Source organism: Diabrotica virgifera, chromosome 2 (genome assembly GCF_917563875.1).
Source record: "Diabrotica virgifera virgifera chromosome 2, PGI_DIABVI_V3a".
In the NCBI taxonomy this organism is placed as follows: domain Eukaryota; kingdom Metazoa; phylum Arthropoda; class Insecta; order Coleoptera; family Chrysomelidae; genus Diabrotica; species Diabrotica virgifera.
Genome location: NC_065444.1, coordinates 184909760 through 184932640, shown reverse-complemented (window position 1 = coordinate 184932640; position 22881 = coordinate 184909760). Strand labels below are relative to the sequence as shown.

Genomic DNA, 22881 nt, shown 5'->3' with positions numbered 1-22881 from the left:
GAATGTCTAAACTTCAATTTAAGTATCTGGCAACCTCAAAAAAACTAATTTAAATATGAGTTTTTAGGCCTCGAAAATGCGTATTTTCGCATTTTTCAGATTTTGAATCGCCTATAACTCGAAAACTATCAATTTTTGAGAAAATTTACAAAATACTTTTATTGTTTAGAATCGCCCGCAAAACTTAAAAATATATGTTCCGGAGCAAAAAACATGATCTTTTGTATTTGTTTAAAAAAATTGTTTAAATAATTTCTGCCCAAAAATTCCGCCCGGTACCCTTTAGATTTGTTTAAAGGGGACATTTTTGAATAGGAATCCACAAAGAAACCGAATCAGAAATTTTTCCAGACGGGAGCGGTCTCACCACATGGACTATAAATATTTACAACGAGATTAAGTTGCCAATTTATTCGAAGAGTAAATATTTATTTGGCAAATAAATAAAATAAGTCTTATTTGTCGTTAGCAAAATGGAGAAATGTCAGTTTATTGGTCGAATAACTTTATTCATAGAATAAACTACTATTTGTCGTTGGTGAAACCGGCCATAATAAATTTGATTCGACGAATAACTATTCATTGATTTTTTTGTTCTTGGTAAAACCGGCCCGAAATCGAATAATTATTTATTGGTGTATTCGCGTATATAAATAATTTATATATTTTACTAAAAGGAAGAAGATTTCTACAAAACAAAATAATCATCACCAATTAGATCAAATCTAATGTGAAATTATACTAAGTTGTAATCATAATTTAATATTTTTTTACGATTGGCCTTACAGTCCAGAAATAGTTTTCAAAATATTTATATTAACACCAAAAATCTCAATCATCTATAAATATTACGTCTTTGTTGCGATTGTCGATAACTGAATTCTTGAGAGGTTACATTTACATTACCTCTATATTTGTAATATTAACCATGTTTTAGGTATATGTACTTCAAAAGTAAAGGACCTTAAAATATATTATTTAATCTTTAAGTTGACATCAAATCCTGATATTTTTATCCTACGATTCATCCAGGATTCATCCTGATTATCGAGATCAACAAATTCTTAGTTTATAATATCAGATACATATTTATTTATTATAACATTTAGTGGTTTTACCTAAATTAAAATTTCATGAATACATTCCCTACTATTGTTGTTCATTGTTGGATTTAGTGTTAGATGATAAATATATCTCAATGCGTTTGTTGTTTTCTGGCTCTATAATATATGGTTCTCATTTTAATGTTTGTTTTGTGATTTTAAAGTTAAGCCAAATATCCGTTGGTTTTCTTCGAGGACAATGAAGCTCTTTCTTTCTTTTATTTCGTTGTCACGAGTAACTTTTTGTTAAGTTTGGTTCTGACAATTTATGCTCAAGAGTTATTTTTCTTATAATTCCTTCTAATTCAGTGATTTCACTTATGAAATCTTTTGTAAACAGACATTTCCATAATTGCTTTTTTCATATTTTCATTTCATATTTTGCCAACATTTGCATGACATCAATGTTGGTATACAATAAAGGCATCTACATACATGAAATTATTAATATAGTTTCCGTTTTTATGGACGTTATGAGGTTGCTGGTTAAAGTGGAATTAAGAGAGGATTATGATAAACAGACAATATTATAAGTTTATAAAAATCTTATCAAGCCCTGTGTCACTGATCACTGTTCGCGTTTTGCTCGCGGTTGTGCTGATTTCACGCGCGGATTAAATAGTTTGTGTACGAGTTTTAAATGTGTTTGGCTTAGAGAATAAGAGCGTTTGTTCAGCGGCAATGGAACCCAAAAGAAAGGTCCAAACGATATAAATGTGTTGCGCACGGGAGCTAACACATGAGCGTACCTGTATGGGTAGGAATGGAAGTGGGGATATTTAGATACTATTGGTCAGGGTTTTCTGAATAATTGGGCAAACACATCAATATCTACATAGAAGGGTTGTTGCACAGAAAAATAGTGCATAAACCAATCAATTAAACTCTGTCTTTGATTTTGAAAATGTACAGATTTTAGAGAAAGCAGAATTATAACAAAATATGTATATTGTAGATGATTCACATAAATAAAGACCACAATTGTATCAATAACAAAACCAATATCAAAGATCATTCCAATATATATCACATTTGGTAAACTAATTTGACTTTGTAAACGCCCAATTGGCAGATACTGTAAATAAATAATTTCCATATCAGAGAAACAACATATGCAGATGTAAAATATAAAATAATAGTATATTATTCAACGAGCATGTAATGATGGCTATTACTCACTTTAATGAATACATGCAAGTGGAATACTATACTTTTTCTACGACCTTTTTTATTTTAATTAGTCAAAAAAAATAATTATCAACTATTCGAGATTAAAATTATAATTTACAAAAATAAATTTTGTTTACCAATAGTACACGGCTGAATAATTGGTTGCTTACTATTAGCAAATGCTGTCTTAATTATATATTGTAAAAAATACAAGAAATAGTCAATTCAAGTTATACCTATTCATTTCCTAAAAATTATAACTACAAATTTGTACCGAATGCCATTGTAGTAAATAGGAAATAGCTATTATCGTTGGACGTATTTTATAAAGTTATAATGTAGGTACATTTATATTTATCGATATATAATATGATAATATATATGTTTAAACTATTTAATTTATATGTTAATAATATAAACACAATAGAAGTTTTAAATTCCAATAAGCACAGCAAATACGCTTATGTCACTGTCATTGAAAATGATAAACGTCAAAATTCATAATAGTAAAAAAGGCATAAAAGTAAAAAATATACTGACCCATTGTTACAGTTAAAAACCATTTAAAAGTTTTTCGAAGTTAATTATTGATACAAATTACAATAATTATTGTTTCAAACAATGTTAAGTCATTTTATATTAGAGTTCATAAGTAGTTTATATCAGACTAATATTAAATGTGACATTCGTCAATTGAACCTAACTCCAGCCCGTGAGTAATGACCCGTGAGCATTGACCCGTGAATAATGAACTATTACTTACGGGTAAAGTAATGGGTGTTATTATCTATTCAAAAATAGTGAATAATGAGCATGTTATTAAGCGGTCGTAGAAAAAACCTATTATACAACAATATAATAACGAAACCGTCTATTTTTATTTGATTTATATAATTATTAAAGTGCTTATTGAAAGTGACAAATAACTGAAACGTTTAAGCAAAATCTTCTTTTTCTTGTACCATCATAACCCGGCTATTTCCTTCCATTCATCTCTCTTGTGTCCTTCTCCATTCTCTCTCCCTTCAGTCTTATGTTCATAGTTTTCAGGTCATCTTCCACGTCATCCAATCATCTTGTTCTGGGCCTTCCTTTTTTTCGCCTTCCTATCGGCTTCCATTGTAATAGTTTCTTTGTTGTTTAAGCAAATAGTTTTATTTATAACAGACCGACAAACTCAGGAATTAAAAAGTTCTACATTATTCTAAATTATTATAAATAATTGAAGTACTGGAATCAATTATTTCTGACATGCATGTCTCGTTGTTATATTCGAATATAACTGGCTGCATCTAGATGAGGCCATGAGAGCCAGAGTGGCCTAACTGATTTGGACATTACTTTACATAAGTGTTGAAATCTTTGAGACCCCTTTACAGGTTGAAATATTTTGGCGACCCCCTGGTTTCATAGAAAGCCAAAGAAATCAATTCATTAAAAACTACATACGTTAAGTAATAATTTTTTCCTATTTGGGTACATTTAATTTTTATTCACAAGGGGCCAACAATTATTAAAGAACGGCCAAGATTTTGCTTTGCAGTTTGATGAATCTACACATGTTTCCGACTGTGCACAGTTTGTAGTATTTGTGCGCTTTGAAGCAGATGACAGTATCAATGATATCATGGAAGAAATTTTATTTTGCAAAGCCCTTTCTGCAAACACTACTGTTCAGTGTTTGTACGATATGTTTTTAGAAAGCACTTGCGACTACAATAATATTGATTGGAAAAAATGTATCGGTATTTGTAGCGATGGCGCTAAAGCTATGACTTGCAAAAATAGCGGACTCATTGCAAAATAAAATCGACAATGCCAAACATATCCTGAACACACTATTTTCTTCATCGACGGGCTCAAGCTGCTAAGTAGTACCTTTTGATTTAAATGACGTGCTCAAGGAGGTAATAAAAATTGTAAATCTATCAAAGGTAAAGCTTTGCAAACCGGGCTATTCAGAATCGTTTGTGAAGATATGGGCTCGCTTCATTAAAATCTCTATCACATAGAGGTCAGGTGGCTATCCAAAAGAAAGGTATTATGAGCTGAATTTTTAATGTTCTTACAAGATGCAAAATTTAAATATACTTATCGTTTTCCTGACCCTATTTACCTACTCTTGAAATTAGTATTTTGGCAGATCTTTTTAGCCACCTTAACAATTTGAACAAGAACCTTCAAGCAAGAGAAGAGAATATATTAACAGCTAAAGATGAAGTAAAAGTATCTCACGCAAAACTTCGTTTGTGGTCAACCTCTCTGCAAAACAAAATGTTTTGTATTGTCCATGTGTTCAGTAGATTAATGCAGATAATGCAACAGACCAAAGTTTTGCAGTATTGGCTCACATTCCTTGCATCATTCAAAGCTTGCATAATCTACAAGAGCAACTTTTGACTTACTTTCCAGACTTGCACGCTGAAGCTGACAATGGGCGTAGATGGATTTTAAACCATTTTTTGGACAAATCAATAGATCTGGCTAATATCACCAAAAAAATGAAAGAATGTCTTTTAGATTTAGCTCTTGATGGCATGCTTAAGATGAAATTTTATTCGCAAAGTGTCGACGTACTTTGGATGAAAATAAAACACCAATATCTCGCGCAGTTAAGGAAAGCTCTTAAATTATTAGTGCAATTCGCCACTTTATACTTGTGTGAACTGACATTTTCTTCAATGGTAGACATTAAAACTAAAAAGAGAAATAGACTGCAATTAGAAAATGATTTGATTATTAACCATTCAAAAATAGCACCACAATTTGATAAACTTTTGAAAAACAAACAAGCACATCCTTCCCACCAAAATTGTGTTTAAAGAACCTCAACTTTTTCTTTCAGTCGGCGACCCCCCGAGAAAGGCTTCGCGACCCCCCGGGGAGTCGCGACCCACAGATTGAAAAACACTGCTTTACATAATCAAATAAAATGATCAGAAGCTATCAATGTCGGATTGTTTTAGTAATTGTATGTTGACCAATAATGATTCTTGGTCAACATCCAATTACTTAAAAAATCGGACATTGTTAGCTTCTGATCATTTTCTTTGATTAAGTAATGTTCAAATCAGTTAGGCCACTCTGGCTCTCATGTCCTCATGTGTACACGGAGTCAACGACCATACTGTTGCATATTCATCTTTAACTAGTTATAATATATTCAACTGTCACATGTCCCATCTCTACTCCAGATGCAAAATCGATACTCCCACACTGCGCACGTTCCATCTCACCCTCTGACGCCCTCCTATCAAAACTACTTTCCAGAGACGCTCTATCGCGACGACGTCGTCGTAACAATATTCCTGGAAAACGCGGAAGAGCATCCAGAGATGCATTAAGAGACGACGTGCGTCGAGGAGCATCGGGATTTTATCGTCGGGCTAGTATTTACGAAAAACGCCGGGTGCGGGTGATTCGTTTGAACGGTTGTTGGACGGTGTCATTGAAAATTAAGGATTTTTTATGAAAGTGGTGTAAATAGTGCCAAGAATGGGAGAGATTTGGGATATGGTAAGTTTAAAAAGTCTTTATTATTAATTTAATAATTTACCAAAATAGCTAAGCTAAAATATTGCATCTTAATGTAGTCTAAACTTTATGACTTAACATAAGTAATGTCAACAAAATTTGTATATTAAAACAAATAAATAATGAGTAAAACTGTCTAAAGTTTTGTTGCTTTTGCTTTGTTTGACTGGGATAAAAGTACAGGCTGGATAACCAAGTCTGTTTTTATGAGGGTTTTTATCATAATAATAAGGTACTACATGTTACAAAACAATGAAACATGATGTTATATGAACCTATTTTTCATTCAGATGGCATCTTAGATATAAAGGTCAACACTGGATTCTTAAAATGATCTGCATGGATGATAATGTGATCTGATGTATAAAAATTTTTGTTTTTTTTTCTTCCCTTTTTTTGGAGACTTTTTAGTCATATCCATGTTCTGAATACTATAGCTGAATCCTGTTCTTTAGAATTTGTTTTGAAAGTTTTCTAGTCTTCAAGGTCAGTTGCATCTTTCTTTTTTTCAGTTCGTTTCATATTATTTATATTTATCTATGCATCCTTTCACGATCACTTTAGAATACTATTTGTAAAATTGCATTCTGAAATAAATAATTATTTTTATTGCATCTCCGTTAAATGTTTATCTAATTCTTGTCAAGTTTGTGGCTTTTTCATTTTCCAATTTTTCCATTATACTGTTTCATCTAGTATCAATTGGTATTAATAGACGTATGGAATTAGCTTTTTTTTAGATCTATGTATATCTAAACGTATACACACCCAAACTTATATGAAATCACCTGATATTACTTATGATTTCGTGCGAATTTAAAAAAACGAACACACGAAGTCAAACAATATTTATTTTAAAGCAATTTAATAACAAATACATAACAATTAAATAAAAGAATGTGTGTGTACTTTGTACGCACGTAAGAAGTTATACTTCTATTATATGATTTAAACGAAATTAATATACTTTTTATTTATATTTTGTTTAAATATTAAACTAATTTATACTTACTACTTCTCAAACATTTTTATTAGAACAGTGCCAAATATTAAAATAATAAAAGAATAAAACACACACAAACACATTAAACAAGCCACAAATGATGTCTGAACATTAATTGTCGAAAAATTTTTTAACTAAATACGTATTTTCTGAAAATACAATTATATAATAAATATACTTACAATCATAAAATGTATTAAAAAAAACAAAAAAGAAAGTTTCTATTGGGACTCGAACCAGCGCTGATAAGACCGGTTGGTATTGGAATTCATTCGCCTTCTCCGCTTAGCCACGGACACTATGTGTCATTATTTACGAAGATCGACTAACTAAACGGATTAAACTTGTGATATTTTGATATTTTGAAAATTGATCAAATTATTTTAATTTTGAATTGAAATGATTTAGAATTGAAAAAATACAACAAAACATAGAGTAAAAGAACAATATATTAGGTGAATATTGATAGAAATTTTGATGGTAATCAAATTATATAAATAAAAGTATTACATACTATGTATTTTGGCAGATCAAATAGGTAGGTTTATACCCATGATACATTAACAATTATTACGTACCTGTTGCTTTTAAAAACTATTTAAAAGTCACTACAATATTATAAACTTTTTTGTTTCTGTCCTCACAACAATAAAACTAATATATTATACATTTGTTTACCTTTACCTTTACCTCCAAACCACAGCTGCCATATCGGATAATTTTTGACATGTCATTTGAACATCCAATCAGAACAAAGTTATAATGCGCATGCGCCGGGCTGATAGGTTTTAACATATAAAAAAATCACCCTCTATCGCCGGTAAAGAAGTATAACTTCAAAACAATTTAGACAAACAAATTGAAATTAGTTGTTTTAAAGTCAATAGCATAGAAAATTTCAATGCAATACGAATAATGTTTAAATTGTTTTTATTTTTTTTGTAGTCAGTGTGATCATCTCTGTCCTTATGCAAGCTTCAGTTTGCGTGGGCACGCTCCTAATCAAATTATCAACATTTTGTTGTGGTAGGTTGCTCCATTCTTCAAGAGCAGCTTGTACTAGCCGTGAGGTGTTTTGTAGATTATCCTGGCGAGCTCTAATTTTTCTTTTAAGCATATCCCACAAATTCGCTATAGGGTTAAGCTCGGGTAATCAAACAGGCCACTCCGAACAAGGGATACCTTCTGCTTCAATGATGTCTCTAGTTACTCTAATGGTATGTGGAGGTCCATTATCATGCAAGAAAATTAAATTTTCTCCTGTTGCACCTCTCCAGAGCCTAAATACAGGTTATCAACATACCTGTGAGCAGTTAAAGTTGATTGGATGAAAATTAAAGGAGTTTTTTTACTGATCACAATTCCTGATTAAGTATTTAGATGGGAAATAAACCACAATTAAATTGAAAAAATAATTTTATTAACGTTTCGACGCCCAAATCGGGTGTCGTTGTCAAAATACAAAATACTACTAAATTAAACAAAATTGTTGTTGCTTAGTAAAAAAATTCTTCTAATAATTTATTTAATCTGACTCATTTATATTGGCAATTCAGACGTATATTATACATTCTAAAGTAGAAGGCTTTAAAATGATATAAATATTGGCGATATCATTTTAAAGTCTTCTACTTTAAAATGTATAATATACGTCTGAATTGCCAATGTAAATGAGTCAGATTGAATAAATTATTGGAATAATTTTTTTACTTAGCAACAACAATCTTGTTTAATTTAGTAGTATTTTGACAACGACACACGATTTGGGAGTCGAAACGTTAATAAAATTATTTTTTCAATTTAATTGTGACTTATTTCCCATCTAAATAGTTAATCGTAAAAATGCCACAAGGAAATAGCTTCAGAACAACATCACAATTCCTCTCCAGAACATTACACTTCCTCTTGTATATTTGTGAACAGATCTGACAGTTTTCGTTCTTGCTTGTCTTCCTCGACCTCTAAGTACACGATTTCGTGGGTCGTCTGATTTTACACAAATCCTGACTTTTTCTGAAAATAGCACATTTTGTCAATTCCCAATGTTCCAGTTTTGGTGGTGAAGACACCAATTTAGGCGATCAATCTTGTGCTGCCTGGATAACTCGGGAACCCATAACTGTCTGCTGTATACTTCTTGGCACGAACTCTTTTTCTTATCGTGTCAACTGAAACAGTTACACCTGCAGCTTCCAAAAGCTGCATTTGTAGCTGCAGGTGGGAAATGGTTGGGTGTCTTCCAGCTGAATGGACAATTAAACGATCGTGGCGAGCCACTATTACTTTTTGGCGAATTTCCCTTGCTTTATTTTTGAGCTTTCCTATTTCCTGTTACCTAGCATAGGTTTTGAATAGAACGCCCTGTGTTACGTCTAGCCCTACAGCTATGTCCCTCTGAGAACATTACTTGCTCCACAAGACCAATAATCTTTCCTCGTTGTAAGTTCTATAACCCCATATGACGCATATTTTCGTTTTTGGACGCAAAAGTTAGTTTATTTATTTTCGTTCAATTTGAAACTCAAGCAAGTAACCTATACCGTACCGAGCTGTACTATCTGTTTGTCTTATAGATTTGTTTATTTTCGATAAACACCTTTATTCTTCGCAACAATAACAAGTTTTTTCAAAAGAAATAAATATTACTTTGAAATACATTGTGATTCCATATAAGTTTGGGTGTGTGCATATCTAATTTTTTAGACTTATAAAAATTATTATTTTGGTAGTTGGCAGACATAATGTAGACCAAGATGGTTGTTTGATTTTGTTCGTGTAGGGATTCTTCATGTTCCCGGAAGTTATCCATTAACATCGGCTTTAAGCCGTTTCAATTTTACAATTTAACAATGTCAATTGCATTTTAAATCCTACCATTGTTTGGTTCTGGGACTATTAAGCACGTATAAGAGTTCACTGAGGATGGCCTACTAGATCTGAAAACGTTTTGAACATTTCAACGTTGATGTAACCCATTTGGATTTTTCAAGATTTTAATTTTTATTAAAACTATACCTACTACTAAGGTGTTTTTACTTCGATGTTATTCAACTAAATGGTATACGGCCGACTACCGGGATTTATCCAATTTTAATTGAATCATTATTTTGTTATTTATTAGAATCCCATTTGCTTGTTGTTTTTTCTATCATAACATTTTGTTCCTAAAATATTCGGAGTAGAACCCGATTAGTGAAGTATTCAGTCTTATTCTTATTCTTTTGTTTTGTTGAAACTTCTTGATATGTTTCATTTTTAATTGGTCCAGCTATTTTTTGGTTTTGCTCAATTTTCGATAACAGTATTTGTATATTAGTGTTAATTTTTTTAATTGGAGTAATATTTCTAAATCATCATTCTCTCGGCCTCCCAAATATCATTTCTCTATATGGTAGGGGAGCAAAGTATGCTAAATGTGCAGTCAATCGAGCGTTATGGGGACCTATTGGGTTGTGAGGAGTAGGTCCTTAAACCAAAAAAAAGTTAAGTAAAGTTTTCCATTTTAGTGGGGACTTACCATTTTTTAATTTAATTTTCCATTTCCAACAATGGTTTTTTTAGATTATAGCGCCATCTATCCATAATTCGAAAAAATGTCTCGAATAAAAGTTTTATATTTTTAGGTAAGGAATCCAAATCTGCAATAAAAAAACGAAGCTCCGATTTAAGATTTTAAAGTAACCCCCACCCCACCTCCGCGGGGGGTCGTGTTTGGTGTCATTCGATAGACTTTTCAAAAACATTGAATAAGTGTATTTTTCAGTTTTCGATCTGATGTTCATTTCGCGAAATATCGCGGGATTCGTATTTAAAATTTTAAATTTACCCCCACTCCTTTCCGTGGGAAGTCGTGTTTGGTATCATTCGATAGATTTTTGAAAAATATTGAGCACTTATTTTTTTAGTTTTTCGATCTATCATTCATTTCGCGAAATATTCGCTTTTTTCTTGTGAAACTTTGGGGCTCACCCATTTCCTTATGCCCCGCTCAAATCGTCAGATTTTTGAAATATACAAATATACACTGCTTTGCATGTACTTAACTTACCTTACCTTAATGTGACAATTTCGAGTTTTTCTAGGGATAGATTTTTTTCGGCCCCCCTTAACGAATTCCCCTGCATTAAGAGCCAATATATGGTAGAGGTACATTTTAAGGGTACAAGGTTTTTCCCCATGTAATAATCTGACGCGCTCGAGTAACTGCAAAAATCCCCGCTTGGGCTCCTCTACCAATAAGTGTCATACTAATATCAATCCCCCTTACTGACATATCCTGCTTAAGCGGCTCTTCCCAGATTTCCGTTGGTTTTCCTCTCATTCTTCTTGCAGAAACTAGCTGATCAGCGATTCTTCGTATTGATGGATTAGAGTCTCGACTTTGAATATGGCCAAGCCATCTTAACATATGCTCTATAATTTTGGCATCAATTGGTGCAACCCCTAGACTCATTCTTAGTTTTCTCCTTTTTTGTCAGTCCACTCATTCATCCAACCCCTCTTATTTTCACTAGATGCATACTATCATCATCATTCAACCCGGATCTATCCAGTGCTGGATATAGGTCCCTCTCAGTCTTGTCCATGTATTTCTGTTTTGTGCTGTTTGCATCCAATTTTTGTCGATCCGTTTTATGTCATCAGACCGTCTTGTTGGAGGAAGGCATCTACTTCGATATACTTCTTGTCTTGGTCTCCAGTATATTATTCGCTGTGTCCCTATGTTATCCGACATTCTAGCTCTGTGCTCTGCACAGTTCCACTTTAGTGTCATAATTCTTTCTATGGCATCTGTCACTACTGTTCTTCGTCTTATTTCCTTGTTCGTAGTTCGATCCCTACGAGAAATGCCTAACATTGAGCGTTCCGTGGCTCTTTGGGTAACACAAATTTTATTTCTTACTTTCTTGGTTATTGTTAAAGTTTCTGCACCATATGTAAGTACCGGCAACACGCACTGACCAAAGACTTATGCATACTCTATATTTTTTTAATTGCCCAAAATTCAGTTCGGTACATCATAGTTGGTCTTATGGCAGTTTTATAGAATTTTTCTTTCCGTTTCATTGGAATTTATCTATAACACCTCAATTCATCCATCCTGACCTGACTCTACTGCATATAGCTTCATGTATTTCGCCATTACTCTGTAATACTGATCCTAGAACTAAAAATAGAATTATAATTTTATTTACAGCTTTTGTCGTTCTAACTTTTGAATATTTTTCCTCAAGAGCTTGTTTCCACTGTTCGAGTGTATGTTCTAAATCCCTGTCAGTATTTCCAATAAAGACTACGTTTATTACATAGGTACTAGCATAATGTAGTAAACCAGAGAATATTACCCTGTAGTTTCCCTAGTATCTGATCCAACACTAATTAATAAATGAGGACTAAGTACTGAGCCCAGATGCAATCCTACTTTCGCATGAATTAGGGTTTGCTCACTACGGAGACCAAAGGATGGTATCCTAGCTTAGAGCATGGTATCGTGAATTCTCGCATTTAAAATAATGTACTTATTTTACCTGGCCATCGAAACTATATTATCGATCGCTATGTAAAATAAATGCATTATTTTGAATGCCTAGGATACCATCCTTTGGTCTCCGTAGTGAGCATACGCTTAGTCTCTCCCACATATGTACGAACACTAGTTGATACTCCCTTATACTCCTAAAATCTACACGAACTCATCGCCAACTCTTTCTTACTAAGGGCCAACTAAAGAACCTCTTGAGAAACTCTATCATATACTTTCTCTGGATCAATGTCTGTTGTTGATTTGTCTGGCATATAGTCCTGTCGCCAGGGGGGGTACAACGGCCTCGTTAATTCAGATGGACTTACCCAAGTTTTTTTTATGTATTTTGACCCGTAGAACACGAATTTTTTGGGTAACAGTTGATCCGGATGTCGATAAGATTGTTATAGACCAAGAACTTGAGGAATCAAATAACAGCGATTTTTGGCAAAACAAAACAATATTTTGTATTTTTTGGGTCATTTTAAGCAAAAAATATTTCTACAAGTTTTTTAGTAGGATGCACAGTTTTCGAGATAAACGCGGTTGAACTTTCAAAAAATCGAAAAACTGCAATTTTTAAACCCGAATAACTTTTGATTAAAAAATAAAATAGCAATTCTGCTTAGCGCCTTTGAAAGTTCAAGTCAAATTATGTCGGTTTTGATTATTTGCATTGCTAAAAATTTATTGTGTTATTGTTAAACAAAGCTACAAACAACTAGTGCGTGAGTGATGTTTCTATGATTTCTCATTTAAAATCGAACGAGTAGGTAGAATAGGTACTAGTGCAATCAAGACTATTTCTACGTTACATGCGTTAAAACGCATGTAAAAGCACGGGAAACCCTACGCGTTTATAGCTTTGTTAAACAATAAAAAAATAAATTTTTACCAATGCAAATAATCAAAACCGATATAATTTGACTTAAACTTTCAAATGCGGTAAGCAGACTTGCTATTTTATTTTTTAATCAAAAGTTATTCGGGTTCAAAAATTGCAATTTTTCGATTTTTTTAAAGTTCAACCGCGTTTATCTCGAAAACTGTGCATCCTACGAAAAAACTTGTAGAAATATTTTTTACTTAAAATGGCCCAAAAAATACAAAATATTGTTTTGTTTTGCCAAAAATCGCTGTTATTTGATTCCTCAAGTTCTTGGTCTATAACAATCTTATCGACATCCGGATCAACTGTTACCCAAAAAATTCGTGTTCTACGGGTCAAAATACATAAAAAAAACTTGAGTAAGTCCATCTGAATTAACGAGGCCGTTGTACCCCCCCTGGCGACAGGACTAATAAATCTAAACTGATTTTCGTATATTTCGGTTTATTCATTTATTCGTCTATCAATAATTTACTCTTTGCCACGTTTTTTGTGGTATGATCAAGTAGTTACATAAGGCCTAGCCATAAGCCCTGTAGGTTTTACATGGTTGTATATCTTCCTTGTTTTTGTAAACAGGTTTTAATATACTGCTTAATAATTTTTAATAATGCTTTAATAATTTTTGATTTCTTTGCTATATGTTTTGGCTATTTTAGATATCTGTGCTTCATCCTCTTCTCTTTCAAGTTTGTCGTATATATTTGAATACGCTCCTATTTTAGCTTTTGCTTCCTATGTATGGAAAATACAATTTACCTTTGAGTCTTGTGGTTCAATTTCTGTGTGATGTTCAAGGGCGGATCCAGGGAGGGGGCCATGGCCCCCATGGCCCCTCCGAGAATTAAAAAAATATATAAATTTAAATATTTGCATTTCAAATGTTTTTAGTTTCAAACACATATAATATGTACTAAACAGGGGATAAATATGTTTTCTGGACTAGAATTTAGCAAAAGTAGTAACGGAAGCTTTAAGAATGACATAGGATGTTTTATAAATCAAAATGTAGATAATTTTATAAAGTGCCAATTGTTAGAACCACCTTGGCAGCCATCAAAATCTTTTCAATTCCCATATTCTACACACACAAAGAATAAAAAATAAATGAAGCGTTACTTGTATCACAAGAGAACAAAGGAGTTGGTCGGTGTTTTCGCACAATTAAAAGGGATTGTTTTACAAGTATTGCGTTTTATTTTTCTAATGAAAAATATACTCATAATAAAAGGATGACAGCCCAAAGCCTTGTCACGAAACCTTCAATATCTTTCGCCAAACTCATGGGCAAAGACGGAGCCATACAAACTCATGAAAAAACATCATACCACAATGTTATGAGTGCGTTGAGGTTGAGGTGGATTTTCTACAAAGTTATCGCAACCCGCACAAGGCAGTCATTAACCAGTTAGACTCTCAAAGGTGTAAACAGATACAAGAAAATAAAGAAAAACTACGACTAATAGTATAGTATATAGTATTCTTAAGTCGACAAAATATTCCTCTAAGAGGCCATCATGATGATGGCCTTCTGCTTCTGGACGAAGATGCTGGACCTAGCAATGAGGAGTCCGGGGCCAATTGTCATGGTTTAAAATCGCATCAGGAGATGACTCTTAAACGACACCTATCCGCAGCAACATGCATTAGTAACATCAGTCAAAATCAATTGATAACATGTTGTGGTGAAGAAATAATTGAAAAAATAATGCATAAGATTCAAAGTGAAAATTATTACTCCGTGATATTTGAAGAAACGACCGACGTATCCCACTTAGAACAGCTTTCTCTAAATTTGAAATACATACACAATAACAACATTCGCTTATGAGAACATAAAATCAATTAGTGAAAATCAAGAAAGAGGGGAAGAACAAGGTCTGACAGGAGAACAATTGGGAAAAATAGTATTAAACTTGTTGAAAGAACTGCACTTGGATCCGAAGAAATGTGGAGGAATCGGTACTGACTTTAATAATACTTTAATAACGATAACTTTTGAATGTCTGTATGCAACTCAAAAGTGTGTGAAAAGTGCCTAAAACTCACCATTGTAACCCTAATTTTTAAAAATTACTCTCTGGCCCCCCCGTGCTCTTCCCCAAAAAAAGTTCATGGCCCCTCCCGAAAATCGGTCCTGTATCCGCCCTTGGTGATGTTATTATGAACTCTACTACTGAACCTATCATCTTTATCATATTTGGCTTCTTTTCCTGAGTACCGCAGTAACAATTATTTATTTTTATGTATTTTCCTCCATGATCTTCCATCTAATTTACTCCTTCACAGGTACACCATGGACTGGAATCTTTATTGCATCTCTAGATTGAGAGTCTTTGTATATCATGATTCGGTATTATTCTATTTACTGAGTTTGTATGAGTTTGTGTATGAACGCATCTTTGCCTCAAGTCGGAATAAATCTATTTTCAATAAAAATTGTGGTTAATTTCCATTAAATATAATAGATAACATAGTAATGCCACAACAAAATTCTTTCAGAATCATATAAAATGCTTTTTCGGGTACATTGCTACTACTTTCGCATTTTTAAAAATACTTGAATTAAAATTTGTGGATCCCTGTTCCCGGTACAAATTTTATAATGTAGATCTTAATTTAGATTTTGTGATATTTTATACTGCTTATTAATCGAACAGCCATCCCCGTCTGCAGCATGTTGCCACAATAATATTGGATTTCTCGGATATCTGATACACGTATACCTAAACGTGTGTGTGGTCGTCATTATTTTTATACCGAATTTGTTTATTTTTCATGAATTAATTTTATACGGAGATGCCGTTGAATTTTGATTTTTTTTTATTTTATCACACATGCTGTTCACATAAAACCAGTAATAAAATTAGTTAGGTTGGCGCTAATTTTACTACACAATTCCAGGTTTACTATTCAAATATGGTTTCATAAATATTATGTTTTGTTGTTCTGAAGCTATTTCCTTGTGGCATTTTTATGATTAATTATTTATATGGGAAATAAGCCACAATTAAAATGAAAAAAATAATTTTATTAACGTTTCGACGCCCAAATCGGGTGCCGTTGTCAAAATACAAAATATTACTAAAATAAACTAAAGTGTTGTTGCTAAGCAAAAAAAATTCTTCTAATAATTTATTTAATCTCACTCATTTATATTGGCAATTCAGACATATATTATACATTTTAATTATGTTTTGTTTGTTGCTACTGCTGTAAGTTTGTTGCAGTGAGCATGAACTCTGTTGTTTCCGCAAGAATTGTGGCGGCTTTAGAAGATAGCCGCGGTCATCATGGAACTACGAGAAACGTTGGTATAATTATCTCGAGTACCTATGCAACGGATATGGAGATGGTTTTCTTGTTTCTATTACTTTTAGAAACCGAATGGCAGTTTTCTTTCGAATGTACGTATAATATTCCTCAAGAAGTGAGAAATAATAAGCGGGTGGACCGTTAGAAAACGACTTAGTGTAGTTGGATACAACTAGAGCTACTAAATGGTGACTCATTTAGAAAAAAATGAATTATTAATTAATTATTAATGAAAAAAAATGAAAGTATATGAAAATCTTGATTATCATACAAAGGAAGTATTCTTTACAATTACTTTTTAAAGATAATTTCTGTCAAATGTTTAAATCGTCAAAACCATGACTACGGTTAAAATGGTCCTGAAGTTCCAATTCTAGTTTTTCAGTTGCCGCGTTCAGGCATTTCGATTGGTAAAGATCTGACCAATGACTAGAGTACTATTGGCCTCCAATACCTCAATTGTAGCCGGTTTATTCATGTAGACTTTGGACTTTAGGTAGCCCCAAAGGAAAAGTTCTAGAGGTGTGATGTCACAGTATATCGTCAGCCAATTCACTGATCCTAAACACGAAATAAACTGTTCACCGAATAGTTCTCGCAGTAAAGTCATGCTTTTACGGGTTATATGGTAAGTGACGCAATCTTGTTGGAATCAGATGCCGAGACTACGAGCTTTAATTTCAGGTACCAAATACTTAGTCCTTTATCATGGCGCGAGAACGGTATCCATTCAAAGTAACATTCTGGCCGGCCTCTGTTTTAAAAAATATATACCGACGATTCCACTGGCCCATAAACCACACCAAACAATTGTTTTTTCTGGATGTAATGGCAACTCATGGGCCTATTCGGGTTGCTCGTCACCCCAAATAAGGACATTTTGTTTATTCAGGTCCCCATTAAGCTAAAAATGTGCCACATGGAAAACACTGGATCTTCTGCAAGCTGATCAAGAGCACATCAACTGAAACGGTGACGACTTGGAAGGTCGATCGTCTTCAGATATTGCACTAATTGAATTTTGTATGAATAGAATAGAATAGAAATATGCTTTATTGTAATGAAAAATTTAACAATTTTATAGACAAAGTTTACAAATAAAAACAATAACAAATTTACTAAAATTATATAAATCGTCAATATAAATAAAATATAATGAAGTGAAACCAAAAACAGTAACAATCTATTCCAAATTTTCAAATAAATTGCAATTTTGCTTTTAAACCAAGATCCTTACTAGTCTAGTAAAATAAGATTACACTACATGTAAATTAAAATGTAAATTCTTACAGGTTGGAACAAATTTTTTATCAAAGTTTAGGTGAGTACAAAAGATATTTTCAAGAAAGTATCCAAATCATATAAGGGGATCATTGTTTAAATAAATAAAAAGGGGTCATTTTTGCACAATATTTACTTTTTTAACTGCTGAGATAATTTACATTTTAATGAAGGTCTTTAGGGTTTTTTTCTACAAAGCTGAACGACAAATCTTTCACCTAAGACTTACTAAATTAAATTTGACCCCCAAATTATTTAAATAATTATATATAAAATTTAAAAATCAAATTTGCAGAAAAGTATTTTTTACGTTTTAAATAAGCACTATAAATTATTTTATTTAATAGGAGAAGTTGCGCTACATCACCAGTATTAAGCAAAAAAAATTGGTTAAAAAATATTTAATAATTTATGACATATTTCATTTGTTTATCAAATGTTACTATATTTTCAATTGCAAAAACACGGTTGTTAGCAAAATAATATAAAACTGTGTAAGACCTCGTTGTATTGATAAATTCAAATTTTAATTTAACTCCCCTCTAAAATGACATTTGAATATTGTTCTAATTTGTTTATAATTTGTTTTTTTAATAACGTTACGGAGATTAAACATTTTGAAATGCTGTTCCAATAATCCGGTTCCTGGTAATTTTTCACTAATTAACAAATTGTTTTTGTCATTTTTTCTTCTTCTTTTTTTCCTTGCAGTAAAAGTTATTGTTTTGCTTATAGGGGGGGTTTCATTAAGAATGTCCAATCTCTGAGTTGTCGATTCTAGACCTCAAAATATTAAGATTTAACCAAAATCACTTCAATAAAATATGGCTCCTTATTGAGTTACAGGGCGTTTTATTTAAAAATTATTTTTGCTCAGTATTTTAAAACTATTCGATATATCCTTTTCATACTTGGTAGAAAATGTAGGTACTACACACCCTATGAAATTATGTTAAATACAGGTTTCCGGTTATTACCAGAGGCGTACGACAGGCGGACAGGGGAAAGCAAATGGTTGACCCTTCCCAAATTCTACATCACTGGCGAAATTGCCATTTTAGCGCAATTTTTAGATTCTCCCATGCTCTCAATGTAAATAACTTACTTTTCACTCGTAACGATAAAGTCATTAGTTTTCGAGATATTTGCAGTTAAACATGTAACGGCACAGTTATTTTATTTTGATTAAAGTTTTGTTCCGCTTAATTTTTAATTTCACATATTTCGAAAGCTAAAGATTTTATCGTTAAGACTGAAGAGTATATTATTCATTCTTAACGATAAAATCATTAGTTTTTGAGATATTTGAAACTAAAAATTAAGCGGCACAATATATTAATCAAAATAACTAAATAACTGTGCCGTTACATGTTTAACTTAAATATCTCAAAAACTAATGACTTTATCGTTACGAGTAAAGGGGATGTTATTTACATAGACAGTATTGGAGAATTTAAAAATTGTGCTAAAATGGCAATTTCACCAGTGACGTAGAATTTGGGAAGGGTCAACCATTTGCTTTCCCCTGTCCGCCTGTCGTACGCCTCTGGTAATAGCCAGAAACCTGTATTTAACATAATTTCATAGGGTGTATAGTACTTACACTTTCTACCAAGTATGAAAAGGATATGTTGAATAGTTTTAAAATACTGAGCAAAAAAAATTTTAAAATTTTTAAATAAAACACCCTGTAACTCAATAAGGAGACATATTTTATTGAAGTGATTTTGGTTAACTCTTAATATTTTGAGGTCTAGAATCGACAACTCAGAGATTTGACATTCTTAATGAAACCCCTCTATGAGCAAAACTGTATCTTTTACTATAAGGAAAAAAAAGAAGAAGAAAAACGACAAAAAAAATTTGTTAATTAGTGAAAAATTCCCAGAAACCCGATTATTGGAACAACATTTCAAAATGTTTAATCCACGCGACGTTATTAAAAAAACAAATTATAAACAAATTAGAACAATTTTCAAATGTCATTTTAGAGGGGAGTTAAATTGAAATTTGAATGAACCAATACATTTATCGAAAATATACATAAAAATAAAAGTAACGAGGTTTTACACAGTTTTGTATTCTTCTGGTAAGAACCGCGTTTTTGCAATTGAAAATATAGTAATATTTGATAAACAAATGAAATATCTCATAAATTATGAAATATTTTTTAACCAATTTTTTTTGCTTAATACTGGTAATATAGCGCAACTTCTCCTATTAAATAAATTAAATTTATAGTGCTTATTTAAAACGCAAAAAATATTTTTTTGCAAATTTGATTTTTAAATTTTATATATAATTATTTAAATAAATAGGGGGTCAAATTTAATTTATTAAGTCTTAGGTGAAAGATTTGTCCTTCAGCTTTGTAGAAAAAACCCTAAAAACCTTCAATAAAATGTAAATTACCTCAGCAATTAAAAAAGTAAATATTGTGCAAAAATGACCCCTTTTTAATTATTTAAACAATAATCCCCTCATATGATTTGGATACTTTTTTAAAAATATCTTTTGTATTCACCTAAACTTTGGTATAAAATTTATTCCAACCTGTACGGAATTATATTTTGATTTTTTTTTATTTTATTAGGCTATACGTAAAACATGCCAAGTTGTTGCATACGACAAGCTAAAATCGAGCGGCGACGAATCGATTCTTCATTATTTTCGCGTACATCATCCACTACTGCCGCTATATTTTCTTCAGTACGCGCTGAATGTGGTCTATTTGGTCGCGTGTTATCCAATAATGAAAACTGGGTTTCAAACTTACTGATGGTATAGCGAATTGTGCGTTCGGCAGGCCAATTATGTGGACCATAAGTTGCTCTACGCACACGAAATACGTTCCTTATATAACGCCTATTTTCGTAATACAGTTGAATAATTTTTAGAAGCTGTGCTGGGCCAGGTCTTTCTAAGATGAAATATCAGACAATACATGCACGATCTCCCATCAAATCCCCAACAAAAAAAGTACCTGTAAATGAATCACCCTTTATATAGATTTATATAAAGGGTGAAAGGATGTATAGCATGTCTTGTTGTTTGCAAGCCGTTATCACTACCAGAGGAGGCATTACTTGCTACTTACGTCCATAATTTTTTTCTTCATTTCAATAATTTGTTTTGACCTTTGTCAACTTAATGATCTAAACTTGTAATGTTTCTTCCAATAGGGATTTTCGATTTTTGACAGTTGACAGCGGCCAAATTGTTGTTCTATCAGATTCGCTGCCATTTATTTAATGTTTTGCCAAATTACCATGGATGGATTTCTGTTGAGAGGTTTTCCGTTCGGGGCAACGTAACCATAGACATCATAAGAATAGACTAGGTAAGGTATGTGTCGCTCTGTGCATCGAGGTGTAACGCCAATATCAAGGACGTCATTGGCCAATATTCAGTATGCCTACCATGCCTGGTCTATTCTTATTATGTCTATGAACGTACCGCGCGGTTGGCCAATTTTACGGCCATCATATTCGCCCTATCGAAAGAATTATTCGCATTTTGACGGATAAGTTTGAGTCAACTGGTTCAGTAAACAATCAATTAACATGAGAGTGTGCAGGAGAATCCGAGACAGTCGATTTCATGTCGCTTAATTTTCATCGAAAAATCATATTTATAGCTTAGGCCCACTGTTGAATGAAAGGGTAGGTATGTCAACTAATAAAATTGTCGAATTTAGGACAACACTAATGTAGATGAGAGCCAAAGACGTCTAATGTATTTAATTTAATTGATCATTACTAACTTTTTTTGGCTTACATTGGATGAAGTGGTCATAAACGACACGAGATTTCAACAGAACGGCGTTACCACATAGGTATTACGTACCATACAATACCACGTAAATACACGAGCAACTAGAGGGCATAGTCATCTCACACGCGCTTTCGGCTTATAAAGCCATCTTCAAAGCTTCAAAGTAATGCCGTTTTCATCAAAACCACAGATATTTTTCAGATATTGGCAGTCTTGAATTAAATAATAATTATCCTAGCTATGAATTGACTATCGAATTTATCTACTGCTATCAAGATATAAATTTTTTAGCATAGTATCGATATTCTCTTTGAGAGATATTAATTTCTAAACCATTGCATTATAATTTTCTTGGAAAACAATATCAGATCATTAATAAAATATGAACTTTTATTTACTGTGTTGACTTCAGATCGTTAAAATAGTCTTATAAAATAGGTAATATCCTATTATTTTCCAATTACATAAATATTTCGACCCAGTTTTAGAATTTGTTGAAATTTGCTACTCACCCTTCTGGTTCCGCGCATCATAATTAAAGAAATTAATTTGTTTTAGTGCATGGAAATAAAACAAATTGTAATAGTTTAATATCATCTGCTTCTTTCATAATGACAATGACATATCTATTACATATTAATAGAGAACTTTAAATAAAAATCAATGTTTTTATCATCGATAGCATAGTAAAGAAGAACCTAAGAACAAGGCTATGTTTTTACAACGCTTGTAACGGGTAGTTCTTTCAGGACGACAGACTCAGTAAAACACAGGTTGAAAACAAAGCAAATTTATTAACTCTAAATTATAACAATATAACGCAAAATAATAATTTGATATTTTATCCCGTTCCAGCGAAGTCTTCCTCCGGATGGGCGTCTGTAACAGAAGAACCAAAATTAACAGAGGTATTCAAATATATTATATCTATCGGGGCTCGCTCAATACGCTTGCCTCCGTTGAATTACGAGTCGCACATTACCTCACTTCGGTACACCGTGCGTCTCGTCTCGAGTTGGCCTGCCTGAGTTTACGAATCACCTCACGAACGGTGCACGTCGCGATTCAGGTTGGCCGGCCTCGCTCACTTCGCTTGGCTGGTTATGGAGCCCAGAACGGTCGTTCAGGACTGCCGGATCGTCGCTTACGATGCTCTTAAATATCCCTCTGGCGGCGTTGGTTCGGAGAGGTGGAACTTAGTGGGGGCACCTGCGCGATTTGAGAGAATCGCACGGTTCCGAGTGTCGATGTTTGGACGGAGCGTCAGCCTATCATTACACCCCCTCTT

At 32.7% G+C, this 22881-nt stretch overlaps 1 protein-coding gene across 1 annotated transcript in view; it reads left to right on the top strand.

Annotated features, from left to right (window-relative positions):
- Positions 1 to 5558: 5558 nt before the first annotated feature.
- LOC114331856 (protein tincar) overlaps positions 5559 to 22881 on the top strand; it is an 841442-nt gene continuing 824119 nt past the window's right edge. The window contains exon 1 of the mRNA XM_050642976.1: positions 5559 to 5789. The gene's annotated coding sequence lies outside the window, so the exon portion shown is untranslated. The remainder of the gene's footprint in view (positions 5790 to 22881) is intronic.